The sequence below is a fragment of the Ranitomeya variabilis genome, chromosome 8 (assembly GCF_051348905.1).
Source record: "Ranitomeya variabilis isolate aRanVar5 chromosome 8, aRanVar5.hap1, whole genome shotgun sequence".
NCBI classification, from domain to species: Eukaryota; Metazoa; Chordata; class Amphibia; order Anura; family Dendrobatidae; genus Ranitomeya; species Ranitomeya variabilis.
This window is the reverse complement of record NC_135239.1, coordinates 59,231,690-59,244,212: the sequence shown is the minus strand read 5'-3', so window position 1 is coordinate 59,244,212 and position 12,523 is coordinate 59,231,690. Positions and strand designations below refer to the sequence as shown.

The window sequence follows — 12,523 nt, the reverse complement described above, 5'->3', positions numbered from 1 at the left end:
AACGAGATAAAAGAGCAGCCCATGGTTAAATAATATATTTAATTGCCTTAAAGTCACACTAGACAATGCACTATATACACGATGGTTATACATATACAATTGTCAGATATGCATATACAATAGCGGTAGGACAAAATATATAAGCAAAAGATATAAGATGAATCATCATCATGTTAATTAACGGCCTTCGACCATCTGTGTGCTGGGCCACAGGGGGCATGGGCTGCCAGCTGGCTCCTAGGTCCTTCACAGCACGTTACTTGACGTGATTCCCCTTTCGAAGTGTACTGCATGCATAACAGAGAGAGAGACCACATGACCTTACACTAGCCTTTATCCCCTTTGGGTCACTACTCTCCTGCCCTTTGGGATGATCCTAAATCCCTTCCCTTTGCTTTTAGCAGCTAAAAACTCCAAAACCTAAGATGAGTCATCATAACTCTTTAATGGACAGTCCGAGGGAGGCGGTTTTGATGCCATCAGATCTGGCCGGGCCCCTGCTACTCATTGAGAATGAACACATTTTTCTATCTGGTTCCTAATAGCCATTCTATGTATCTCTCTCCCCTCCCCGGGGTGTTACAATGAATCAAGATCCTGGGAGGCGTTTGGTCCATTCCAGAGATTTTGAAAATGTGCACGATGTATGGCTAGGACATATAGTATCTCCATAACTCCTTATAGAATTATGTTTCTAGTATGTTCTCTAGCAGCTTCAACATGACTCTATATTGCAAGTAAGTCTTTGTCCCACTCTGAGCTGAATTTCTCAAGGTTGGAGATCTGTCACACTCAGCCTTTTGAGGCTTGACACCCCCCAGCGCTAAGTGTTCTCTTACAGCTGCACTCTGAAGGGGTTTTTATAATCCTATGCGAGATAGGATACAAATGATTGACATGAAACTATATCGCCAATATTTTTCACTGTGCCCATCTCTGCAGGTACAGAGTGGTCATAGACCGCACCTTCTGGAGACCCAGCGGTTTCCACTGACGTTACGTTGGCATACTAGATGCTTCTTTTCCGCTCTGCTATGTTGATGAAGCATCAGTCGACATCATGCTGATTAACATCCAGCGGCCTAACTGCAGGGAGCCAGCTGTCAATCAGCACTACATCTGCAGTCATGCCCTATCCATTGACCGTTTAACTGAAGTGGTGTCCAGGTGGATTCCTCTCTCAAACGGTGTGCGTAAGGATGCTTTCACTTTGTGTTCTGTGTCCCCGTCAGGGCATATGTCCAAATTCCCCCTCAAAACGGAATCTGACTGGGCCAATAGACTGCAATGGTGACGGCAGAGCGAACGTGAGCTCTGCCGTGCACTTTTTTTCGGGAGTGTACGCCTACAGGAGGCGGACATTCAAATGCGGGGGAAGGATTGATGGTGAGAGAGGGACTGGAATAATTCATATGAGTTCTATCTGTCATTTTGACGGAAAGCACCAGTCTCCAGGTTATTCAATGAGGTTGTGCACATGTCTGAATTTTTTCCTCAAACCGAGGGGGTCCAAGAACAAAAATCGCAGCATACATTGCCTCCAATAATCGGATGACAGTCACCTATTCAAGTCTATGGGTCCCTTGAAAAAATGGGACCTCACTCAGATGACGGACAGAATGGAGAAACTTTTTTTTTTATTCTCCACATCTGAGAACATCGGATCACATAATTGTAACCATTTTCTTGGATGAGAGAAAACGATTGTGTGACCCCAGCATAAAACATCTGGAAACCCCAAACTCCACCCCACCAAGGAAAACATAACCGCAAATAAAAAACAGAGGCGCAAAACTAGACAAAAAAAGGCGTAAATGCCACAATTCTGCCTTGGATTATGGAGCACCTGTGACTCTCCCCTAGCTTTGCCCCCTATGACCTGCTTGGTGCCCCAGTGCTGGCCATTACCGGGCACCATTTTGGCTTTGTACCTATATAGTGACACATTATACAAGTCCCTGGGTTGTTGTTTTTTTTTTGTATTGCTCAGATTTTTGTCCTGCTGTGACTGCTCCCGTCAGGGGTGGCGTGCAATGTGCAGCCCGCTGTCTGACGTCCACCTGCCGGGGCTGGAGGGGGACACGAGGAGAATGGCCCCCAAGATGCTGATGACAAATGGCGAGGAGGCTGTTATGCAATGTCTCCCCGCCTCCTCTCCCGTCCTCCCGTGCAGCCTGGCCGGGCTCCTCGCACTCACAACCTCCAGCAGGAAGCAGCTGAGCACACGGCCGGCCGTGTCTATGTGTCGGCGGCTGGCGTCTGCGCCTCATGCCGCCCTGTGCCCGGAGCGTGTGGCTGTGACAGAGGCAGCGGCGGCGGAGGAGGAAGGGGAGCGCCCGCAGCTCAGGTGAGAGGGACGCGCTGCGCACGGTCGCCTTAACCCCTTCCTGGCCTCGGGGGCCGCATTGTCACCTGGGCACTGTGGTGGGAGCTACAGCATGGCTGCCTATAATCCCACATAGCACATTTATGGTTGGACTTCACCCCAGCAGGCGTGGAGCAGAGGCAATGGTGGCGAGTGCCGGTACAGACTGGTTTTCTGTCAGTGCCACTGGGACTCCATACAGTATAAGGACTATTGCTATGTATGCACTTATCTTACTGGAGATGGCATCTGCAGGAGTGTATGGCGCAAAAAAGGCTGGCATGTGCTACCTGCATGTTACTGAGCCGCACTGGACCCCATAGCTGGTCCTAAAAAGTCAGAATCCTCGGTCCTAAAAAGTCAGAATCCTCGGCACATAAAAGTCAGAATCCTCGGTCCATGGTGATGTCTGTCCCTATATACACAGTCGGCGTCATACCCATAGATGAACCATGAAATGCACCCAAATTCATCATATTTCCCCTGGTAGCTTGCATGGGGCACTTCATAATGACTTGAGGTGCCAGCCCACCATGGGACCCCAGATTATCGTAAAATATCTCAGACCTGAAGATTAATGTCTCACGCCGTGGAACAAGCTCCAGGCCAAACTAAGCAGCAGCTTGTGACATTGATGGATATGTTGCATCAGCCGCGAGCACTGAATCTTCACAAGGGTCTTCGCCAATATGTAAAAAGTCTTGTTAAAGTGGTTAATATGGCCCATGTCATCCCCTGAAGCCTCCTCCATCAGGTGCTCCGCTACGGCACGTTCTTATCATCCGTTGTTCCTTCCCTCGGGTGATAACGGGAATCCATCACCGGATGTGATTTGCTGTATACTGGTTTAGTCTCCTGGGAGAGAAGACATATGGCTCATGGCTCCCTTCCTCCCATAGGTATATAGGAAGCTTCTGCCTGTAATGTGATAATTAATAGCAATTATTAATTACCGTGTATATGACGCCAGGCAGCTAATTCTCTGTATACGCATGTGGTTATCTGCAAGGGTGTGAACAAGAGGTTAATAAAAGCCATGCTGAAATACAAGATCTTGCCAATTTTACACTTTCATCCCTTAGAGCCGGGGGGTCCCCGACCTTTCTCGCCTTGAGAGTCACATTCAGCTCTGAGAGATGGTCCGTATCCCCAATAGTAGGAGCCTCCTTGAAAGATATAATTCCCCCCTATAAAGTAATAACACTTCAAATGCCCCTTTATAAAGTAAAAATGCCCCAGTGCCGTCTCATAAAGTTATAATGGCCTAAGCCCCCATATACTTGTGCCATTTATGCCCTTTTATAAAGTAGTGCCAAGTGTCCCCATATAAAGTAATAATCGCCCAAGTACCCCATTATAAAGTAGTAATTCCATGTCGCTAGTGCGTTCTTTGAAATTGATAATGCCCTGAATGCCCCTTTTTAAAGTAATAATGAACTCAGTGCCCCTTCTAAAGTGTAATGTCCCTTCAGTGCCCCCTTCACAAGGAGTAGTGTATGCCGATACAGCTGAGAGTGGCACTCACTTGAGTAGACGGCTGCGAGCCACACATAAGGGGCCAGTGAGTCACATGTGGCTCCGGAGCCACAGGTTGGGGACCCCTGCTGTAGACTGAGACCATAATGGGGGGCTGGCCACATACGGCTGAAATTCAGCTCACCCGCAAGGGCTACATAATTTTGGTTGAAATTGTGTGGCCACTAGGCTTTGGCCACCAGCTGCATACATGGTCCACCATAGATATGGTACACTATGCCTATGTCTCTAGAACCCCCCATAGACCATCGTTCGGTCAATCATTTGTCCAGCAGCTGTCTCGGTCATCTCTCCCACATACAGGAGCGCATGTAAATGTGGGCGGGCTGCTAAGGGGATACAGGTCCTTGAAATTTTTTGCAGGAGCAGAAATTTCCCTTTTAAAAATGACCTTCATTGAGATTCTTTTGGAGGATAGTTGCTATCCAGACTTACTATAGTGGACTGAGAGAGCACACGCTGGTCTCATTTTTTTTACACTGTGACACAGTTAATGTATTACTTTTAGTTGCAGAATTTGTAGTGTCTTATCTGGCATAGAGCAAGTTAATCTCGTTTCCTCTTTCTTTAGCAGCTCTGACATTTTTGAGGTTAAACGTTGTGGAGGTGCAGAGAGATCTGTTAAAATCCTTCAGTGCATAATTGCGTGTTCTTGAAAAATGAAAGACTACCAGCGCCTCATGCCACTCTGTACCTCCAACTGTAAGGCGAGGGCTACATGAGGATTGTAGTATGGCGTTGAAACTTCACTAATTGCAAATTTGGCAGCATTGCAGCCTGCGACCAGCGGCGACTGCGTGTGACTATCACAAAATCCAACCTATTTGGATTTTTGGTCTCAAGGAGAACCCAAGTTCGGGTTGTGTGCTATTGTAACTCGAATACAGTCAGACTTGGATGTTTTTTTAATGAGGTTGTCCACTCAGAGAATATTGATGCCGTATCCTTTATATGCGGAAAATCTGCCTCCAAAATGTTCTGCCTGTGAACCTGTTTTTTGTGCTACTGGAACCAGCTGATTGGTGGGAGTGCACGGTGTCGGACCCCTACTGATCTTCTATTGCTGACCTATCCTCAGACCGGACATCCACTTATCGGTTCACATGCTGCATATTTGGATGCAGATTTTCCACAGCATTTACTGAGTTTTAACTTAATCGCATCCACTTGCTGCATTTTTTTGTGCAGAATTTGAGCTTAAACTGACTTGTTTTTAGAGTTGGTATGAATTGATTCGCCCGACCCGGTCCATCGGCCATGACACTAAACCTTGGCCAAGGATGGAAGCCATGAGAACCACATCTTACCGGCCAGCATCCGTGGCTCTTCTTTAGAATAGCTAACCTGGCGCGATGTCATCATTGGGCATGCACAGGCTAAAGATGAGCCGCAGATGTTATCAAGTAAGGGATGGCTCTCGGGGCTCTTGTCCATCGGCCAATCACTTTGCACCAATTCTACCTGCGTTGCATTTTTGAAATCCATAGTCAATTCTGTTGCAGAAACGCACCTTTTGGTGAAGATTTTACTCTTTCATTTCAATGGGGACCCAAAATCCACAACAGTAAAAGGTGCACAAAAGCACATAAATAAGTGCGTAAAATATGCGTAGGTTTCACATGCAGTAATACTGCTCATTTCAGTTTAGAAATCCGCACATAAAATCTTTACCAAACACGTGTGATCTTAGCCTAAAGGCAAACATTTTGCATTTTACAGAAATTTCTGCAACAGTCGAATCCATCTTCTAACTTGTAGAAATAGAAGTGCTTGCCACCGAAACAACCTTATTTATCTAAGTTCATGGAGTTGAATTGATTTTGTAGAAAATTCTGCAACAAATCTGACACGTGAGAATTCTTTGTAACAAGGTGATTGATGTAACTTCTTCAGATAAAGGCCATCAACATCTCTGAAGTCAGCCAGCTTTGGTTATAGAAGACAATCAGCTCATTTTGGTATTTATTTTTTGTTATTACTTTGATTATAAGGTCAAGGTGTGTTAATGAAGTTTATTTTAAATCCATTTTTATATATTTTTTTTATATTAATCCTTGTAATGCACCGACACCAGCAGTCCTCTAAAACAAGATCTCTCTGAGAGACCCCTTCTGTTACTTTCATGAGCTTTAAAGGAATTTTCTAGGATACATTTCTGCAGCCATGCAGATTGTCAAGTTGTCACAGGGTTCAATGCGCATATTGTCACAATTGCTCTATATTCAAAGCGCAAGTTGGCGCAGGTATGCGATTTGCATGTTTCGGTCACATGCCAATTAGACTTTCATCTGCTTCCCTCACTGTTCTATTGAGCACGTGACCTGAAGTATGCAAATAGCAAACTTGCCATCATGTCGCCACCGACTCTCACTGGAAATAGAGGGTGTGCATTGAATATTGTCGCAATACAGTAATCGCAGTCACATAGAGTGACTGCAAAAGCTTGTCCAGAGTCTGGAAAACTCCATTAGGGTAAGGTCACACTAGGCATTTTTTCTGCAGCTAAACCTGATCTCTTGACAGGAAAGAAGCTGCAGAAAAAAAGCATTTTTTTTGTTTTTTTTTGCATTTTTGTGGAGTTTTTGGCATGCTAGATTTGTCTTTTGTGCATGATGATAAAGTCCTACTCTATAAAATTAGGTTTTGGCACAAAAACCACAGCAAAACCTGATACCTGCGTTTTTGGTGCATTTTTTCAGTGTTTTTTCACCACCCATTCATTTCAATGGGTGAAAAACACTGAAGGAAGTGACATGCTCCATTGTGCAAAAAAACATGTAAAGCACAAAATCCTGATTGCAAAAAACAATGTGTGTGTCATGATCCAGACTGGGTTTTGAGTCCTGTATTCCCCTCTTTCTGGTCTGGTCATGCCAGGGATTAACTTTCCCGGCATCAGTCTGGTCTCGGCTTTGCTATTTATCTCCGCTGTGTCCTGCAGACCATGTCAGTTATAGTTTCTGCCTATGTATAGGAAAAATCAGCCGCACTCAATTGGTTGAAAGTTCAGCAAACTGTGTAGTTTCTTTATTAACATATATAATAAACATCACCAGGTGCTTTTTTAGGAGGTAAATGGGTGGCGGACTATTCAATTCGGGTAACGTTTCGACCCCAGCGGGTCTTTATCAAAACCTCACAGTTTTGGTGGAGTTGTGTGGAAGCGCGTCCGCCTGGTGGGTGATGTTTCTGCCTATGGCATGTGTAGCTGTCTCCGTTTGCCCTGATTTGTCCTGCTGCTTGCTTACTGAACCTGTGTCTGTTTCTCCCCTCTTCCCTTCCTGACTCAGTGTTCCCCTTCTGTGTATTGACTCTCTGGTTTGGACTTGGCTTGGACCCTGACCTGTGGTTTTGTCTCTTGTCTTTGGCATATCTGCTCCTGACCTGTACTGACCATTTGGCTTGTTGTTGACTCTGTGTTTGCTTATTCCTTTTGTACTGCACTACAGCCTTATATCGACCCGGCTTGTTTTGACTATTCCGCTGCCACCTGGTGATGGCCTCGCCGCTGCATTGAAGGTCTGGTCTTGCTGTGTGCAGTCCTTCCTCCACTCTATTGCCACCTAGTGGAGCTTGCATTTACCTGCATTGTGGCGGCATGACAGTGTGTGCATGAGATTTCTGAAATCTCATAGACTTTGCTGGTACTGTAAAATGCAGCTGAAAACTTGCATGAAAAAAAACGCTGCAAAAACGCCCAGTGTGAACTTAGCCTTAATAGGATAAATTAATTAGGATGCAAAGAAGGCATTGAAGTGAAAGCCGATACCTTTACGTAGTGAGATGTTTGCAGGATAACACAATACACGTGGTCATGTTATGCCTATGGATAGTATCATAATAATGATTGCCCCACATGGGAAATGCCTGTGGATTGTTGGTAAATGCTATAATTATAATATTCGGTTTTTCACCTTGCGGAATAGTCAATTACATAGTTGCTTTTTGTTACATCCGTTGTTATTATTATTATTATTATTATTATTATTATGTTTACTTGTTACATTTTATCACCTCCTGTTTGGAGTCAATATTTGATTATCAGATTCCAAAAATCAAAGAACTTTGTGTTAAGGAAACTCGGTAAAACTATCTGATTAAAGGAACCGAGAGCATTCTATACAGCGATAACCTGATGATGTAAGGTTTTCACTTCCATCTGGAAGCAGCTGCTGTGCGACCTTTTCTGCCGATGTCTGTCCACACTAACCGCATTAACTGCAGCTGGATTTTTCTAGAACAGTTAAAAGGTCTTCTTTTTGCATGTTACTAATAAGACAGATTAAGACTATTTCCTATGTTATTTCCCTTAACTAAAAGTGTTTTTTTTTTAAACATTTAAATTAAAATATTGTTTAAACTATTGTTTATTTATATAATCCACTCCCTGCACATTTTTTTAAATATAAATTGAATGTGAAATTACTGCCCATGCTTTACCCATTGTGAAGTTGGTACACAGTGGCACATAGCTAATATCAGCCGGCCAGTAAAGGCCAGAAAGCGACCTAAGTGGTGTGAAGGAAAGGACAATGCAGCATTGTTCTGTTCATGTGTACAACCATTGTAAAGTTTGCTATCACACTGGAAACTATCATTCTCTTCCAGGGTCTCACTAAGGGTACTGTCACACAGTGGCACTTTTGTCGCTACGACGGTACGATCCGTGACGTTCCAGCGATATCCATACGCTATCGCTGTGTCTGACACGCAGCAGCGATCAGGGACCCTGCTGAGAATTGTACGTCGTAGCAGATCGTTTGGAACTTTCTTTCGTCGCTGGATCTCCCGCTGTCACCGTTGGATCGGTGTGTGTGACACCGATCCAACGATGCGTTCGCTTGTAACCAGGGTAAACATCGGGTTACTAAGCGCAGGGCCGCGCTTAGTAACCCGATGTTTACCCTGGTTACCATCATAAAAGTAAAAAAAAACAAACAGTACATACTCACATTCCGGTGTCCGTCAGGTCCCACGCAGTCTGCTTCCCGCTCTGACTGACTGCCGGCCGGAAAGTAAGCAGAGCACAGCGGTGACGTCACCGCTGTGATCTGCTTTCACTTTACGGCGGCACTCAGTCAGTGCGGGAAGCAGACTGCGAGGGACCTGACGGACACCGGAATGTGAGTATGTACTGTTTTTTTTTTTTTACTTTTACGATGGTAACCAGGGTAAACATCGGGTTACTAAGCGCGGCCCTGCGCTTAGTAACCCGATGTTTACCCTGGTTACCCAGGGCCCTCGGCATCGTTGGTCGCTGGAGAGCGGTCTGTGTGACAGCTCCCTAGCGACCACACAACGACTTTCCAACGATCACGGCCAGGTCGTATCGCTGGTCGTGATCGTTGGAAAGTTGCAGAGTGTGACAGTACCCTTACAGTAGTAGAGATGGAGAGACTGAGAAAGTTCCCATTAAAATTAGGCTTGGAGAACTCTCAGATGACAAGTAGGCCCTTTTTGGCTAATACCGTATGTTGCATTAACTTGTACTGAATACTATGGGAAGTTTTTATTGATGGTGTTTCTACATGCAGGATGCTATAGTAGACTGCTCTGAATTTGGTACATCCTCATCATTGGCTTCAATGTCCCACATTCATCAAATCGGTATAATTTAATAAAGAGATATTTCGATATCTGACATTTATAGCATAGCCTTAGAATGTTACAAAAATATATTTGCGAACCATAGGACACACATCTATCTTGACCCCTTCTTATGCCGCTATGAATGAGGAGGGGGCTGCACATGCGCTACTGCCTCCATTCACTTTTATGGGAGCTCAGAAAAATGTTGAGAAAGGTGAAAGTAGAGCTGCGGGGACCACCATGGATATCTGGACATCCCGGCGGTGTTAATCCTTTCACCATTATAAATGTGAATCAGTATTTGTGGTGAGAATTCTACTCAATTATTTTTCTGTTTTTGATGATGTAGCTCATTAATTATACTAAATGATTAAACATAGATCTGAAATGTGCGTAGGCATATGGTAGGAATTATATTGTCATATGGCCAATGAATAAAACTTGCTCATATCCCGGCCTCGTAAAATATACTTTACTAATCTTCATTTAATTGTCTCTGCATTGGGTTTTCTAAGGTCAGTTTGACAGCCATAAATTTGCTGCATAAATCTATGTTCGTTTCAATATCTAGAGAAAGGAGATTTAAGGACTTTAAAGGGAACCGGTCACCAGGAAAATGCCGTCCACTCTGCAGGCACCATGTTATAGAGCAGGGGAGCTGAGCAGATAGATATATAGCTTTGTGAGAAAAGATTCAGTATATTCTGTGTTTTACTCATTTAATCCTCTGCTCATTCTGGGATATTCAGTCCAGTGGGCGGTCCTATCAGTGACTGAAAGCTGTGTATTGTACATAGAAAGCTGACAGTCACTGATAGGACCGCCCACTGGACCAAAGACCCCAGAAAGAGCAATGAATTTGTCTCACCTTTCAGTTCCGCTCCTCAAGAAATGTACACCAGTTAGATAGAGTTTCTTGGTGTACATTATGGTGAATTTGTCGGCCGTACTCCACCATGCCTCTTCCTGGCTAAGCTTCACTTGCTTTTCAAAAAGATGGCAGGGCTGGCATAAAAATGGCAAAAGTAGTGCATTTCTGTGCAATTACGAGGTGTTCCCAAAAATTTTTTTGCACCCTTTCCACTAGTTTTATTGTATAAAATTGTTTTAAACTACTTGATGAATCAGGATCAATATTTTTTTGTGTTTTTCTAAGCGTTAAAATGATGCAGTTGGATAAATCTGCACCAATGGGTCAAATTTATCTTTGTTTCGTAAGTAAAAAACATGGCATATGAAGATTAGCGATGAGCAAATGTGCTCTGGTAAGGTGCTGTTGGATCATGCTTGGATATTATGTTCGAGTCCCTGCGGCTGCATGTGTTACAGCTGTCAAACAGCCAGCAGCAGGGACTCCAACATATTTTTCAAGCATGTCGAAGACACTGGGCTAGCACCTGAGCATGCTCAGATAACACCTTATCCGAGCACGTTTGCTCACCACTAATGAAGATCCTAAAAGAGGTGCAGGAGATCTATGTCATGTTATGGGGCCATTAATGAAAGTTTTGACTTTTAAAATGGCTACTACAGGGAATCGGCATTGCTACCGCTGTGTGTCAAATGTCCATCATTATAATTCTTAGGCATAACAGACAATTACCATGAACCATGAGACACTTTACTGGAATGTGTGATCAGAAAATTACCTATCGTTTAAATCAGGTTTTTACGTTACAGGAATTTTTAGAAAGATGGTCAAAAGAGTCCTTCGTGGTTAATACCTTTTAATGGTTAGCTGAAAAGATGATAACAAATAGCAAGCTTGTTTTTCTTTCTATTGACTAGCATGATACAAAGATATATTTTTAACCATTTTCAGATTTTTTTTTTCATATTACTATCTTTATTTTGAAATACTAAATTTGCAATTTTTACAGTTTCCTGTTTAGAGTTTACAGCAGTTTTCTTATCAGAGGCAGGTTTACAATGACAGACAACACTGTGTTAACACAGGATCCATCAATCACAATATGTAATGTCACAGCTGACCCTGTTCACCCGTACTTCATAATGATCTTTGCACACGCTCATTAGATGCTTCAATACAAAAGATAGAGTCAGAGTGTTCATTGCGGCTAATGTACATGTGCATTTCCTGAAAAAATAAGTTTCTATTTTTTATTTTTTTTTTATAACGAATGTGACATGGAAAATAAAATATTACCAACAATGTGTGAAAGAAAAAAAACATTTAACACAAAAACTGTTCCAAACAATAGGTCAGTTTCCTAAAAAAAAGATAAAATTTAAACTTTAACAGCAACTTTTCCCTTAACAGCATGAATAAACCTGCCACATTATTCCACTTTCTGCATCATATAAAATATAACTTAGTGAACATATAAATAATACTTGTAACACAAAAAAACTGTGATTCTCTACAAGAACAGCAGCCTGACAAAATGGTTTATAATGTCTGTGTTCAGCCGATTTCTAAAAGCACCAAAGCGAAAAATCTGGGATGAAACCTTGAATTATGTTCCACTAAAAGATGTGACCTTTCCGCATGGTTAAGAGCTAAATGTTTTATCTGCAGTCGCCTTTCCCATATACCGGCTCACCGATTAAGTTGTATTCAGCATTTTTATAGCTTTTTCTTTACGCCACAGTGTGGGCTTCTGCAGAGGGCTAATGATTATGTGCACATTCTGTACTCGGGTTAAGTCTTTTTTTTTTTTTTTGCAATAGGAAGTTAATGTTTAAATGACCTTTTTTGGTTTAACTTTTCATATAGGTGTGCTGCTTAATGTGTTTGTCTGACCATGCTTTTTTTCAGATGCACATACTTCAGGTGAATGAAATAACGTACCATACCCAAGGGCTACCAGTAGACATTGCAGTGGGCTACAGTGTCCTGCCCTGTACATTGGAACAGATATCAGCTAATCAGATAGGGTCACTTGTCAGACCCCACCGATCCCACATTAATGGCCTATTCTATACAGAGCTCATAAATTATTACTAAACAACCCCTTTAAGGCCCTTTTACCCACGCTGATAATATTTGAAACAAATCTGCCACTTAAAAGA

The 12,523-nt window shown here is 43.1% G+C and overlaps 1 protein-coding gene across 1 annotated transcript in view; it reads left to right on the top strand.

Moving 5' to 3' along the window:
* The first annotated feature begins 2,036 nt into the window (after positions 1-2,036).
* LRRC8D (leucine rich repeat containing 8 VRAC subunit D) overlaps positions 2,037-12,523 on the top strand; it is an 86,699-nt gene continuing 76,212 nt past the window's right edge. Inside the window, exon 1 of the mRNA XM_077277714.1 lies at positions 2,037-2,347. The gene's annotated coding sequence lies outside the window, so the exon portion shown is untranslated. The remainder of the gene's footprint in view (positions 2,348-12,523) is intronic.